Source organism: Protopterus annectens, chromosome 11.part0 (assembly GCF_019279795.1).
Source record: "Protopterus annectens isolate FY-2018-M chromosome 11.part0, PAN1.0, whole genome shotgun sequence".
In the NCBI taxonomy this organism is placed as follows: Eukaryota; Metazoa; Chordata; order Ceratodontiformes; family Protopteridae; genus Protopterus; species Protopterus annectens.
Window position 1 is genome coordinate 383519518 of NC_056745.1, and position 16605 is coordinate 383536122.

Genomic DNA, 16605 nt, shown 5'->3' on the forward strand with positions numbered 1-16605 from the left:
CTGCTGCTTATCGCACATGACCACAAACACATGTAAATTCCATGTAGGCTTCGCACAAAACCTACACAGTTTATTGAATCCCAGGGACTGTCTTTAACAGTAGGATTTTTTGAATTTAGCTTTTATTTTAAAGTGCTACTAAACATGTGTGATTATAGTGGAGAGAAACATTTACAGCTCCCATTGGCTTGTTTATATTGCCATGACATAATCTTTGATTACTTTATTGCCCAAGACTGTATCTGCAAATGCATTTGCCTCTAAAATATATCTCATGTTTTTTCTTTCCAAGTAGAAGTATATTTGCTTTTCTTTTAAAGAAACTGACACACTAAATGCATGCCAGGAGGGTTACTACACTTCCAGTAAATGACAGATTCAGAATGCTGAAGATTCTTGCATAAGAGATTTCCCACAGATATATGAGCAATGCTCATTTCCTGAATAACTGCATTACATCTTCATAAAAAAGTAAATACGTGTGACCTTGCAAAGTTTTCATTAAGAAAGATGGTGTGGTAACTTCTTGCTGCAAAATGAAATATACTTTATGCTTGAAATAAAATGTTTACCTTCAGTCAGCTGTGTTTCAATAACTACTCCCACTGAATGAATGCTTTGATTGGTTGAAAGTTTCATCCAATGACCATTCTCCCAACAGGTCTTGTGAAATAAATCTCACAATATTGCATTGTACTCCCATTAAGTAAATATTGATTGAACAAAGATTCACTCATTGAGGACAGGAGAAAACACCACAGACTTGCCATTGGTACTCTTGTTAAAACACCGCAGCAAGTAAAGGTAAGATTAGGGCATCTTTTGTTTACAAATAATTTGTCTGGTCAAACCATTTTTAATTCAAGAAAAGTTTACTGGGATTGGATATTCTGTGAAATATAAACATTTTGAAGTCTTGTCAGTCAGAAAACAGGGTGCCAGCACTAGGATGCAGCATATCAGATGCTATAAACATGAAACTGAAAAAAATATTAAAACACGCATGATTGTTTACTACAGAGATGTTGACTCTTAAACTGTACCTTTTAAATTTATTTGTGGCACTGACTAAAGGTTGATAATTTTGTTAAAGCTGTGAAAATAAATGCTGGACTTTGATATTCATTTCTTATGTATTATTTGTTTAAGTGAGTAAAGTAAAGTACTGGTCACAAAAGCACAGATTTCAGACATTACCCAGAACAAATACAGTTCAGCTATACAGGTTTCATTTCTTTCTATCCTTTAGGAATTTATCAAGCTTTCCTTTGCAACTTGACATCGTGGATAAACTGCTACATGCAATATTACTGTCTGCTTCATCAGAGAAGTTGAAATAAATATTTAAATGCACTACTTTTGCAAGTTATGTCATTAAAATTAAACCATTGTCTTGCTATCAGTAAAGGAATGTACTGACACTATCTATAATACATTTTTAAGTTAACAGTCATCTGGGAGGCAACAATAGACCACATTTCTTGCTAGTCAGCTTCTATACAGTCATGGTTCAGTTGCTAAACATTACAACCGTTACGTGCATACAAGCATCAAGATCAGAAAAACAAAATCACTTCTAGGAAGGATGCAGAGCACATATTGACATTCACCAAGATGCTTGTTGCCATCAGTTTGTGACATTGTGTAAAATATCAGGGCCATGCATGAGGGCAATGTATGAAAAAAGATGAGGAACATCATAAAATATAACACAGGATCAGGTGCAGCTTAAAAATATAACCAGCAACAATGCAAAATGCAACAAGGAAATGTAAGATGAAAACATAATAACCATAGGATGCTTTTACACTGCAGCTTGGAGAAGTGTGTCTGCCAGCTATGCAGTTTTAATGATAACAAGAAATTGTGCAGACATAGCACATATAAAGACTAGATAATGTTATTTAGGGATTGTATGTAAGAGAAGAGTACAGAAAGAAAAGTTATGATGAACATACAGTATAAGAAAATGCACCAGTGTAACAAGTGGTGAAATAAACAGCAAAAGTGCATTGTTAAGATACATTATGTAAAATAATGAAGGTACAATATCACTTAAGTCATTGTTGATCAGTGGTATACCTATTGACGTTTTTAGTGTTTCTGTGATATGAGTCCCTCCTATCTGAAAGAGCTGAGATACTTTCCAAATGACTAACCTTTTTGGGTGCATTTGACCACACAGATAATACAATTGCTACAACAGCTACTTAGGATACTGCCTGCAACATTTAGTGTTTTGTCTTTTTCTTACCAGACTCTTTGCCTATGGATTTTTCTGCTACACTGACTTCAGGAGTTCTCTGCTTTAAACATTCACTTAACATTTTTCTTTTGGATCTTATATACTCGTATGGGCTAGACAGTTCATTTTTATTATTTGCATAAACTTTTTAAAGCGATTTATATTGGTTTTATGTACATATTATTTCTTTGTCATGTGCTTGTTATTTCAGCATGCTAATAAATCTCAGTTTTATTTGCTGGTAAAATCCATACAATGTAAGCAAAATATATTTGCAACAACTGTATGGGATAGTGGCTAGTGAGATTCATAACTTAAATGGGTATAGCATTTTTTAGGAAAAAAATGCAGTTCTTCTATTAACCACTAGAGAGAAGAATCTTTCTGTTAGTTAATGATAACTGCTGAATTTTTAGACAGGAATGCCTATCCCATACCTTTGGATATCTAGAGCACAGACAGAATATACTGTAAGCCACTTACTATATTAAATAGAACTGCTCCACTCTCCTCCAAAAAATGAAGACATCAACTAAATTAGATGGCATTTACCTCATCTGATTCTCATGCATATATTTTCATGCTTTTAATGACAAATGTAGTGGAATCCCCATATTTGTCAAAGAACATATTACCTCCATGCCAAACCTTGTAGATCAAAAACTGAATTTATTTAACTAAAGCTCATTCTGAATAGGATTAATTATCAATTAATAACTTACTGCAGAATACTTTATTAGCCCCATGATAAGTAAGATTCCTCAGTGTTGTAAATGATCTCTTAAAAGAAAAAACTCTATTATTCTGGGTAACTTTAACTACCATTCAATAAACTGGAACACTATACCTTCAATGTAGGATATGCTCCACAATTCCTAGACTGTATAAACTCCCTTGAGCAGTTGATAAACAAACTTACTAGAGGGTGTAGCATTCCTGACATGTTTCTTAAAATATCTCTACATCTTGCACTTCTCTTCTGGCATCTCCTTCTCCACTGAAGTCACACCATAAATTTCTGACCTTCTCCTTTAAGATGTCCTCCCTATAGCAAACCCACTGAACCTAAATACTATAAATATGCCAACCTCAATACACTCTCTGATGAAATATCAAAATGCACTTTTGACTGCAGCACCCCTGACCATGATACTGCAGCAAGCTTCAATAAAGAATTATATACCAGTTTAGAAAATGCATAGAGCTACCATTACCTACCAGAAACAAGTAGCATGGGAAATTCAAAATAAACAACAGGTTGGTTAATTACCAAATAAAGAAACTTTTTTTTCATATATAGCAGATCCAAAACCCATCTTCTTGTGGAAACTATCAAAAGCATTGCAAATTAATCAATTAATCAGTCACTCAAATAAAAAAAATAAAAATGACAATCAGTATTAGATCCACAAAAAAGCCCATGAACTCTGTCTCATCTCTGAAGCTATAGATAATTAGACATCTTTCTTTAGCTATGTTAGAAAACTAAGAAACCACACCATACATTACTCTGAATGTCTTCCGAATAATAATTCCTATTCTGATCCAACAGCTATACCCCAGAGACTTTGATACAAAGCTTTGAAATAACTGAATCTCTTACTATCTCCAAGTTTTGCTAAAGATCATTTACTGAAAGTGTTGACTGAGACCAGAAATTATTCCTCCTTGGCACCTGTCAATATACCTGGTTGTTAAATGAACAGTGTTAAACATACCCCTGCAGATCCACTCCTTAAACTATTTAGCCTAAGTTTATGTACTGTTTTGTCCCTGATGAGTGATACGCTGCAGTGGTGATGTCCTTCATAAAGACGTCCTTACATACATACTATCAGTCTTACTAGCCTCTTATGCAAAGATATGGAATGTATTATGAATGACCTCATTCACTGCAATATCAAGACTCCTGTTCAACTTGACCCCCAACAGTTTGGTTTTGTGAAAGGAAGATCCAGTCTACTGAATCTGGCTAACTTCTTCAAAAGGTTTACAGAGTCTGCAAATGGTGGCCATATTGTTCACACAACGTATCTTGACCTGACTATGCTGGCATCATACAGAAGCTAAATGCATTAAAAATGACCTATATATGTGGTATGATGCACTGAAAATTGGCTGAAAGTACAGATATAATACAGGTTGCAGAAGCCTCTTTAAAATGTATAAAAGTGACCATTAGTGACTCTAATGGCTTGGTGCTGGGACCTCTGCTTCTTAGAACTCCAAGAAAAGACCCAGATGACTACAAACTGGGGGTTGTTAAGTCACCCTCAAAAATGCAATCTTTCCAGAGTGAATTGTACACTCATTTAAAATTGGACTCAAAGAAATGCTAAAAAGTGTTGTATTATCAATTCTGGCATTCAGCCTTAACCCTAGTTATACTATATAACAATATACAACTATTAAATAAAAACATAGTCTAGAATCTAGGAACTTGTAACCACACAAAGGAAACCACAGTGTCCAAAACCACAACTACAAAGCTGCAGTACCCAGAAAAATCACCATGAAGGCACTGATGAAAAACCAGGAGAGCTGCCAATGTCAAAACGCACTTTATTTCAGAAACAAAAATTAAAACAAAAAATATTAAAAGCTTTAACTTTTTCACCAAGTTTTTCATCCAGCACTCTCGAACTTCTTCAGATGAACAACCACAGGTGAATGAGTTCTATACACAAATACACCTATTCTAACTTCTGACTTTCTAATAGCACCTTCTAGTGGTTAAAATCATTAGGACAACTAAAAGTTAATAGTTTTCATAGGTTCATAGGTTCATAGGTTTATACTAGGCTATCTGCCCTAAGGCATTTATAAGCCTAGCCCAAATTTTTGTGGCTTAAGCCACCCCTTATATGAAAAAATACTGTGCCCATTAGTTTGTTGTGCCTCTGTCCAGCAGTGACACAGATATGATTCCCGGGGTAAACCTACGATCTCCCATCCACAGGTCTAGATTTCTCTTGAACAGAGTCAGCGAGGTGCTCTGCCTCACATGGACCGGGATTTTATTCCACAGCATAGGGAGTCTCTGAGTGATAAATCTATCTCTCCAGCACGTCCTATTTATATCCGTGCTAAGGTTTAAGTCACTTGCTCTAGTGGTTTTGGTGGATTTGGATTTTTTGAGGTGGAGCATGTCCTTTAATTCCGGGTTGGACATGGCCTTGTATGTCAGGCACATGTCACCTCTGAGCAGACAGTATGCGACTGAATAGAGCTGGAGTTTCTTCAATCTGGCAGCATATGACAGATTTTGGAGTCCCTTTATCCTTTTGGTGAGGAACTTTTGGGGTCTCTCCAATTGCTGCAGAAGTCGGGTGAGATACATCCCGAATGGGGCATTGTACTCGATCATTGGTCGGATAAGTGAAGAGTACAGGGGAACAATGACCTCACTAGATCTGGATGTGAATCCCTTCATGATCAGGTGGGCAATGTAGAAGGTCTTTCTAACCACTTTAGCAATGTCAGTGTCAAAAGAAAGGCCACTGTCAACCTGGGTCCCCAGGTCCCTGATAACCTCTTCTGTGCTTAGTGGATTGCCTCCTATATGGTAGCTTGGGGTTACCTTGTTTTTCCCGAAGGGTATGACTATACATTTTTTGGCGTTTAACTTCAGGCCATGGCTCTGGCACCAGCTATCTGTTTCCGTGAGTCCCTTCTGAAGGATATCCGTGTCCGATGCACTTTCCACTATGGCGCCCAGTTTGCAGTCGTTTGCAAACTTTGTCAGCCAAAGTCCTCCCATGTTGGCCTGTACTTCTGAGAAGTAGATGCCAAACAATAGGGGCCAAGGACCGAGCCCTGTGGGACACCACTTGTGACCGGCTTGGAGTCTGACACAGTGCCAGCAACTCTAACCCTGTGGGTTCTGTCCTTAAGCCAGTTTGCAACCCATCTTGTGACATATGGGTTTACATTTAAGCTGGTAAGTTTTTCTACAATACCCGAGTGGGGTATTGTGTCGAAAGCCTTTGCAAGGTCAAGGTAGGCTGTATGGACTGCCTTTCCCTCATCAATGGCCTTGGTGACTGTTTCAAGAAGTCGACCAAGTTCAAAAGGCATGATCTTCCCTTGACAAAGCCAAACTGGGTCGGGTCCAATGTCTGCAAGTCCCTATATCTTTGTTTATGAGCTCCATTATGATCCTCTCCATAGCTTTGCAGACTAGACTTGTTAAGCTTATGGGGCGGTAATTACCAGGGTCCGTAGAGGCCGCCTTTGTGGAGTGGGACCACAGTTGCCGCACGCCACTCCTTGGGCACGTATCCTGTGGTAAGGTTGAGATTAAACAGCTGCCTTATGTGCGGTTTAATTCCTCATTTAGCTCGTGTAGCACACAGCCGGGGACACCATCCGGTCCCATTGATGCTGTGTTTTTAGCTTTAGAGAGAGCAGCTTTCACCTGCGCATTTGAGATGTCCGGGAGGCTACACTCGGCTGGGATAGTTATCTCTCCTTTAGGGGAGAGGGGTGAAGTTTGCACTGAACCTGTCTGCCAGTATGTTGGCAATGTCTGTGGGTTCAGTGATTTTGTATCATTTTGGACTAATTCTGAGCATATCTGGGAGTTTCCACCCAGGTTCCTAACATAGCTGAAAAAGGCCTTATGATTGTCCTTTGAATCCATGGCAATTTTTCTCTCAAAATTGGCCTTAGTTGATTTTATGAGTGCTCGTATTTTTTTACTAATAATGATCAGGGGTGACTTCCCTTTTATGGATTTTGTTCTATCATGTAATAGCTTTCTCCTCTTATTGTAAAGTTTGTTAATGGCTGGGGTCCACCAGACTGGATGTTTGCCCTTTGTGGAAAGAGTCTTGGTTTTATTTGGGATTGCCTGATCCATGCAGTCCTGGAGGTGTTCATAGAAGGCATTTGTAAGGGCTTCCGCAGCTTGAGTTGTGGTTTCCTCTGGCTCAGGGGCCTTGAAGGATACCACACCAGTCTTGAGTAGTGTGAAGTTTGCTTTAGAGAAGTTCTTCACTATGGTCTTTTTGTTTGGGGTGGGGCGGATGTGGATTTCCAGTGAGATAAGTTTATGATCAGATCTCACCAATGAGGGATATACTTCCGGTGTGGAGCATTTTGTCCCCATGTTTGTGACAATGAGATCTAGTATATTTTCTCCTCTCGTGGGAACAGTGACTAGCTGTTCCATGGCATTTGAATTTATGAACTCCAGGAACCGTTGGGCTAGAAAGTTAGGGCTTGAGTAATGTTCCCAGTCTATATTTGGGTAGTTGAAGTCACCCAATATGATGGTGTTTGGAGATACATTTATACCCTCCAGTGTCTTCAGGAAGGCTGTGTGGGGTTCCTGAGTTTGAGAGGGTGGCCTGTAGCATGCTACAATTTGTAGAGCAGTTTTGCCTATGGTTAGTTGCACCTGGATGGTTTCCGAGCTTTGCGTTGCCACCAACCTGGAGGTGTGGGTATCCTTTATGAATATGGATACACCCCTCCTTTTGTGGTGTGGTCCGGGTTTTGGGGCGGAACGCATGATATGAGGTAAAACCTAATAGTGCCGGGGTGCTCTCAGGAGCCTTGAACCAGGTTTCAGTTACAGCACAGACATCGATGTTCTCCATACTGAGAAGGGCCTCGAGTGCGTGCATTTTGAGATTTAGACTTCTGGCATTGAGCAGCATTACCCTCAGTTTCTTCCCATTTTTGTTTTCTAGGGTGGTAGGTTTAGAATTTGAGCCTTGCCTAAAAAAGGCACTATGGGGTGGCAAGAGCCTTAGCCAATATCCGGAATCCCAGGGGTGACAGGTGCAAGCCGTCCCTTGTGAAGCAGCGTGGCTTGTCAAGCATGTCATCCCAGGCAGACAGACACTGGATCCCCTTTGAATGACACCAGACATTAAGCCAATTGTTAAAGCTGATCATCTTGTCTCTATATTGTGGCATCATTCTTGGTGAAGGAAGGATACTGCTCAGGGTTAGGGTCATACCTGCCTGGGCTACATAATCAGAGAGCTCCTCTATGTCTCTTTTCATGTAGTCCAGGGAGGTACATCTCAGGTCGTTCACACCAGCATGGACAATGACTGTGTCATATTTGTACTTGCCGTGGAGTGACCCGAGTGCTTGTGTTATGTGGCGGATTCTAGCGCCCGATAGGCAGCTTACTGTGACCCTCTCCTTGTTCAGCCTGGTGAGTGGGACGTCAGTGTGTCTGACTATGGAGTCACCTATGACAAGTATGTTTGGTGTTGTATTTGGCCTTGAGGGCTGTGACTGCTTTGCACACTGCTTTTGTGGTTTATGTGTTGCTTGTGGGGTGTCTTGAGGTAGCAGTTGTTTGGGTGTCTGCTTTGGAGGCCTCTGCTGTTTAGGTAAATTTTTACTCAGAGCCTCTGAGTATGTCTTTGTGTGTTTATGTGTTTGATTCAGTGGAGGGGTAGCATTATGTGAGGCTGGTTTTGTGGTGTGTGTAGTTGCCTTCTCCTCCTGTCTGGTCTTTCCAGTCCTGAGTTGAGAGAGCTCAGCCTCCAGTTTGGCTAAATAGCTGCATCTCTCGCAAGTATTTGTGTTATGTGGGAGGAGGAGAGGGTTGTCTGTGTACATGAGGCAGTTATAACATTGCCTCAAGATTCCCAGATTCACCAGCTGGACCGGAGAGGAGATTGACAACTGACCTTTGGACATGCTAGAATAATATTGGGAAATCCTTAATTGAAAACAAGGGCCAGTGGGGAGTGAGGGTGTAGTGCTTTTAATTTTTAGTGCTGACTTATATAATTGCTTTAGTGAGCAAGTGCCAGGTAACTTGAGTGCAATGTGTTACAAGTAACTAAATGCAAAAATGACAAACAGTAACTTTCTTTCAAGTGAAACAAGGAAATAAGTACAGTAAGCAATGCAGATATCACTAGTGATCCACAGAAGTGCTGAGAAGTTGCGTATTAGTTGGAATTAGCTTCCAGGGAAATAACAAGCAAACAAACAACAAGCATATAAACAAAGCTAGATTCAGCAGGCCTGGATCTAGTCTATGCTAGAGCAAACAAGGTGAACCAATTTCAGTAAGATACAGTTCAAATATTCAGGCACTATAAACCTTTAACCAGAAATTCCCAGCTCAGAAGGGCAGAGTCCAGCCTCTTCTCCCACAAGAGTGCAGACCACGAACCTTCTTAATGTAAAATAATTGGCCTGAAGCCCAAGTGCCTAAACCAGAACTAATACACTTGGACACTGGGCTCTCAATCAGCAGTTCCCAACTTAGAAGGATGAAAGCTACCTGTCCTGCCACCACAGTGCTTGCCACAAACCTTCCTAATGTAAAACAACTGGTCTGAAGCCCAAGTGCTTAATCCAAAAGACTTGAATGATAGCTACACTTTAATCAAGTTACAACCAAGCAGTAATAAATACCATTGAATACTTTAGAGAATGTCTGGATTAGTGCTCAAGTTACACAAACAAAGCTAGATCCAGCAGGCCCGAATCCAGTCTATGCCACAGCAAACAAGGCGCACCAACTTCAGTAAGAAACAGTTCAGATATGCATGCACTATAAGCCTTTAACCAGAAATTCCCAGCTCAGAAGGGCAGAGTCCAGCCTCTCCTCTCACAAGAGTGCAGACCACGAACCCTCTTAATGTAAAATAACTGGCTTGAAAGCCCAAGTGCTTAAACCAGAATTAATACACTTTTAGAATAACAGACACTGAGCCCTCAATCAGCAGTTCTCAACCTAGAAGGATGTAAGCTACCTGTTCTGCCACAACAGTGCAGACCACAAACCCTCTCAGTGCAAAACAACTAACTGGTCCGAAGCCCAAGTGTTTAAACCAAAAGGCTTAGAATGAGTTACACCAAGCAGTAATAAATACAATTGAGTATTTTAAGATGATGCAAAAGTAAAAAGAAGTAGGTAAAAACACAAGTACAGTAAAAGCAGATGAAATTTTTTTTTTTTTTTCTGAACAAGTGCTGAGATCAAAGAAACAGATTTGAGTGCTGAAACTAGAAAACTGGCTAGTTATAAGAAAAAAAAAACAAGCTAGAAGGCTTCCCTCAAACACAGAAGGGCTTGGGGGCTCATAAGCCTACAAATAGTCTGTACCACTTAACAAGAAAGGCAGGAAATAAGCTTAATTAATTTTTTTTTTTTTTCTATTTCCCAGATGCTCTCTTTGTACACAGTAGGAGTGCCTGAAATCAGAATATGATCTCACTGCACTCAGTTGAGTGAGCAAATGAGATGGGCCCAGAGGCAGGCTGAGGGGCGGGCAGTTTCAATGCCACTAAGATTAACACCAAAACAAAATCAGGGTGGGTGGGTGGGAATAACTGAAGAGCAGAATAACTTCAGTTAAAAATTCCTTCAACACTCCTTCATACACAGTTTAAATCAAATTAAATACTGTATTTTTTTTTTAAAAAAGTGCAGATAAAGGTACTTAAATTCTCTTATACGTCCAGTTGAACATAACCAAGTTCTTAGCTGGCCAAGCTGAAGTTTTAAAGCAGGAATTATTTCACATGCACCAGTTTAAATATGCAAGGACAGGAAATCAAAGAATGTGGCTACCCCCACACCTGTAATTACTAGCAAATAACAAAATTCAGCCAACACTAGTTTCAGTTCAAGTTACTGAAGAGCAGAATAACTTCAGTTAAAAATTCCTTCAACACTCCTTCATACACAGTTTTTTATTTACGTGGTTTATTTGCTCTGTTTGGTTTCACAGTTTAAATCAAATTAAATACTGTATAATACTGTATTTTTTTTAAAAAAAAGTGCAGATAAAGGTAATAATATATTTGTTCTTTTAGATTTACTATTTTTTGTTTTACATACTGGCATTTTAAAATTAATAGGTGGCTATTAGGACTTACTCATAGTTTAGGTAGATTAGGGACACACATTATTTTTATTTATGTGGTGGCTATGTATTATAAATTGAAGGGGTTGTGTATGTTTTATAATTTTATACATAATTCCTAGGGGAAATTGTTTAACATACTGATGTTTTTTATCTACACACTGTGCTAATTTTTTAATTGATGTTGCAATTTGGTTGGTGGCTCAATGGGATAGTTTTTGGAGGGAAGTGTATTTATGTATAGAACTCATTCACCCGTGGTTGTTCATCTGAAGAGGTCCAAGAGTGTTGGATGAAAAATGCGAAGAAAAAGTTAGTTTAATGTTTTTTTTTTTTTTTTGTTTTTGTTTCTGAAAGAAAGTGTGTTTTGACATTGCAGCTCTCCTATTTCCAGGTACTTGGCAGTGCCTTTGTGGTGTTTAATCTAGAAACGTGGGTTGATAATTCCTTCTCTTCTGACCATTATGTTGCAATGGTTGTCTGGAAATCCTTTCATTTAGCACAGCTAATTGCAAAAGGAATATCTTCAACGTCTAAAGAGTTAATTACTCCCTTATAATCAGTATTGATTAGACAAGTTATTGAGTACAATGCCCCCTTTGGGTTGTAACTCACTAAACATATAAAATAATTAAAAAGACCTCAAACTTTCCTAACCAAAAAGATCATAGGCCTAAAGTCCCTAAACTATCAACAGTCTGGAAACTATATCCCTTCATTTAGAGTCTTACAGGCTTTTGAGATCACTGTCACCCTTACTAGAACATAAAATACATAGTTGTTTTGAAACTCCTATATCTCCACAAGTCTAATGGCTCTACCACTAGTGGAGTGTATGACCTAAATCTTCCCCAACAGATAAGTAAAACACTGTAGCGGGACAGGTATATAACTCTGTGTCTCCCTACCTCCCGTGTCTCTGAAATAAACTCCCCTTGCATATGAAACAGAATAAGTTACAGTCTTCTCTTAAACATAATCCAGACAACTAGATGGGTATTCACAAATTTATTCCAGGACTGACTGGTATGGTCCTCCTGGAGAAAAGGGATGTGGCTTGAGGGAGGGTAGTAGCAAGGCATAAAAAGTCATAAGACTAAATGGCCTGGAAATATTTATGAAATCTATAAAAGTCAAAGACAAAGCTGGATACTTGAATATGCAAAAAAGCTTTGCCTCCCCTGTCTATAGTTTTATGATGTGTGCATTTCAAAATAATTGATGTAATTGTGTGTTTTTGATTTTATAAATTATATGAATATATTGTAATTCTGTTTTGAAAATTTTCTGACAACTATGTGAATGCTTATACTGGCATTCTTCTTTGTAACAGATTAAAATATGTCATTGTTTACTAGATGGTGTATATTTCATTTTTTATTATTTTTGAAGTTATTGGCATGTTGGTTGGCACACAGCTTTACACTGATGAATCTCACATTAACTCCCAATCAAACAGTGTAAACCTCTCTGATTACCAGCTCATCAAACACATTGATACTGTTAAGTACAAAATTGCTGAACTACAGATGTAAAGGTGTTTTCCTCTTATCCTTAAGGGTTGGAAATCTTGAAGATAGCATATATAGAGATGTGATGGTGTAGGGGTACATGGGATGCTTACCCCCCTGCGAAAATGTTCTCAATGTTTTAGTCTTTTCCAGATATTACTACATACTGATGCTTAACCATAGGTTGCCTGCCAGTACCACTGAATCAGGCTTGTGAGTTTGTTATTATTTGGATACTTTTGAGTACATGCTGCTTATTTCAGAAGTATGTCTTATTAGTATTATCTTTAGTCCTTAACATGTTAGTCACTGCCACCAGTTGGTTAATGAAAGTACAGCAATTAATACTGAATAATTATTCATATAATTACTTACAATTATTAAAGTGGAATACAGTGACAATTGACTTAAAAAGCTTGGATCCAGTCATGATGTAACATACTATTACTCTTCCATCCTACCCATAAACCTTCCCCTATACTCTTTTCTGTCCAATCCAAAAATGGGACTACCATATCCCCGGGCTCAAACTTCAAGTTACTAGGTGTTACCATAGACAACAAACTCAGATTTGACCTTCACATCAACCAAACTGTTAAAACAGTTAATAAGAAATTGGGGTCCCTATACAGAATAAGATCCTTTCTAACTCCCAAGGCGAGAGAGGCCACAGCCCAGTCTCATCTCCTCTCCTCCCTCCTTTATGCCTCCCCCATACTCACCAACCTGTACAAATCAGACCTAAACAAACTCTCAGGTTGCTATAATCATATTGCTAGATTTGTTACTGGCATGCCTTACAAAACACATCACTGTATCAACCTGCATAACCTTGGCTGGTTTGAATTACCAAACCTACTCCAGCAGACCCAACTAATAGTAGCTTTTAAAATTCTCACTCAACCTGACACCATTCCTGCGCTGCGTAATTTAATCACCCCATACTTAAACCTAACTAGTCTGCGCTCAGCAAATAGGCTACTTGCTCAAAGGGTCAAATCCTGTAATTTTGGAGGTGACTCGCTGTTTGCAAATTCCATTGGTAAAATATGGAATTCCCTTCCTCCTCAACTCACCAATATCACGTCTCTATGCAAATTCAAGAAAAGTCTATCCCTTCATTTTAAAAACCAGTGGCTCTGTCAATGTTCCAAACCAGACTAACCCATTACTTTCCTCAACCTCGACTTCTCTATAGGAATTCCTCAAGGCTCTTTCTCTGCATCTAGCATTGCTCTGACATTTTTTCCTTCTAAATGTTAATTGTATACAATCGTATGCTACTCTGTACCTCATGTATTAATTATCAAAAGAAGTATTATATACTCTGTTTAATATGAATGTAAATTACTGTCAATGAGGAGCTTTTCTCCCCGGGCCTCCACTGAAAATGGACATGTATCCAGACGGATTATCCCGGTCAACAAATGTAAAATAAATAAATAAATAAATAAATAATAAATTATAATTGCACTTACGACATTATTTATGTATTTATATAGGTATGTATGTATGTATGTATGTATTTATTGTTTGTTTTTGTTTGCTTGTTGACTGGAAAGCCCATCTTTCATCTTGTAGTAGATGTCATGGGAGATGGTTTGCAAGCTTACAAGATTTACTGACAAAAAGTCCACAGCATAAACGTAAACATAATTCTGTCCAATGCAAAAATAATACAGGCATAGCAATATACTGAGAATGCTAAAACAATGTAGAAAACAAGTGATATGTCAAAAGTAAATAATTAATCCAGCTCCATGGCTTAGAAGGATAAAATCTTCACCGTGATGCAGTTTGGGAATTTGTAGGAGCTGCAGAGCAGGATGGGAATGAGTGGCTGCTGTTAGTTCACCCATACTAGGATAACAACCACAAGGCCCTTTTTAAGCCTAGCCATGCATCCCAAATCTCTGACAAGTTCTGATACCCTTGATAAGTGTAAGCATGGGCCTGGGAGATGAACCATTTACAGGTTACCTGTGTCCATTAGAGACAAAGGTGCCAAACCAGGGATGAATTTCCAGTTTCCCATCTAAATATCCAAGTTGCACTTGAAATGGGTTAGGGAGGAACTCTGCTTCATATGGATGGGAAGCCTGTTCCATAGACAGAGTAGTCTCTGGGATACATACCTATCTCTACAGAAGGTCCTATTTATATCACATACAAGGTTTAAGTCTTTATAATGGGTAATTCTGTGTGACACCTAGTGGGAGTGCTAGGTTTTGCACCCATGGATCATAGGCCTGTGAGTACATGTTGCCAGTGTTCATTTGCACATCGCCCAAAAAGCATATTGGAGCAAGCTCCCTGAAGCTGCCAACAGCTTCAGAGATTGCAGAAGTGCAGAAAGGGTGAAGGGGGTGTTCCTAGAGAGAAGGTGGACTTACCTTACCAGACCTGGAATTTGGCCAGCTCTGTATCATCTGGCTTTCACTATAGGAGTTATCCTACACAGGAGCAAATGGGTCATAAGACTGTTTCCTAGCACATGGATGTCTGTCTCTAACCACCAATAGAACAAACTGGGCAACTGGGTTAAAGTAGAGGAAACATCAAGCAAGTTTGGTGAGGGGTAAAAACAGCAAATAATCAAAACTGGAGGAAATTCACATATACAGTATTAACACATAACTTTGTTCTTTGGTACAGCGCTTATAATTTATGATCTACTCTAAAACGACATTGTGAGTGTAGCATGCTGCTATCACAGTGAAGAGAGACAGATGTGCTCTTGATATTGATATATACAATGAAGAGCAAAAGTAGCAGCAATAAACTTTGTGTTCTACTTAGCAAATGTGCATCCCAAAGCACGTCAAGTAATACTAGAACAGGGAGACAGCATACATATCGGAGTACAAGAAAACATTTATACCTATGGTGCAGCTGGTTGGGAGAGGACATACAATGTACCAAATACAAGCGAAGCAAAGCTTGGATGAAATTATGTGATGTTCAGTAGACTTTATGGAAAGAACAGGCAAAGGAAGGTGATGAGTATAGCAGAATGAGAAGATGCAGAGACTAGAAGTACAACGAGGACTGCTGGAGAAGGACATCGGAATTATAAAACACTCTGATAATAGTGACAGCAGTGATCTTATTCATTAGCTGATATTTCAGAAATATACTCCCTTTTAATGCATTTTCTGAAGTCCAAATTTACACAACAGCATAAGCCTAACTACCTCGATGTGATAGAATTATAATGAATGCTGAAAGAATCTGCTTATATGTTACAAAACCAAAATGAACAAGTAAAGTTTATGACAAGGATGAAAGGAAGGCTCACATATTTCAGTTTCATCTAAAGTTTGTTTCATGTATTTGTGAGTGGCTTGTGTAACACAAGTACAGGAAGACATGTGGCTTATGTCCTAACAAAACTGGGGATGTTTATCAGTAGTGTATAGACAGACTTGTGACAGGTAGAAAATAGATGAAACAATCATCTTTCATTTTTCATGACCATTCACATGGGAATTGTTTGATATTTGACAAGTAGAACATCATTTTTTATTTTTCATTGCGTTTATGTGACAAGCAGAACATCATTTTTTTATTTTTCATTGACTATAACCAATGTATCATTTGATGAAATGGAGCTCTGAGAACCTTTCTGAGTACAGAATGCCTACCTCATATAATAAAATGTGTGTTTTCTTGATCCTCAACTTGTATAACATATATAGAAATATATGGGTTATTTTTATTCTCTTGAATATTTGTTTTAGTGTGTGCCCAAGTTGTCTAATATATGCAACATCACTGAGTGCAGGTTTGACTGAGTAGTGGTGATATTTAAAACAGAAACAATGGATTTCTGAAGGTGAGGGTGGGTTTGGGAATGGAATGGGAGTCAGTATGTGAGTGTTAGTAGGTTAGTGTCAGAGTAAGGGCTGCATAAATGCAATGCTTTGAGTTACTTGGGTATTAATGTTAAAACTTTCACATATTATAAAAGTTTTGGCACAGAGGTTGGGGGTGACTG

At 38.6% G+C, this 16605-nt stretch overlaps 1 protein-coding gene across 1 annotated transcript in view; it reads left to right on the forward strand.

Moving 5' to 3' along the window:
- The first annotated feature begins 714 nt into the window (after window positions 1–714).
- Window positions 715–16605, forward strand: part of LOC122815403 (thymidine phosphorylase) — a 381517-nt gene continuing 365626 nt past the window's right edge. The window contains exon 1 of the mRNA XM_044087870.1: window positions 715–804. The gene's annotated coding sequence lies outside the window, so the exon portion shown is untranslated. The remainder of the gene's footprint in view (window positions 805–16605) is intronic.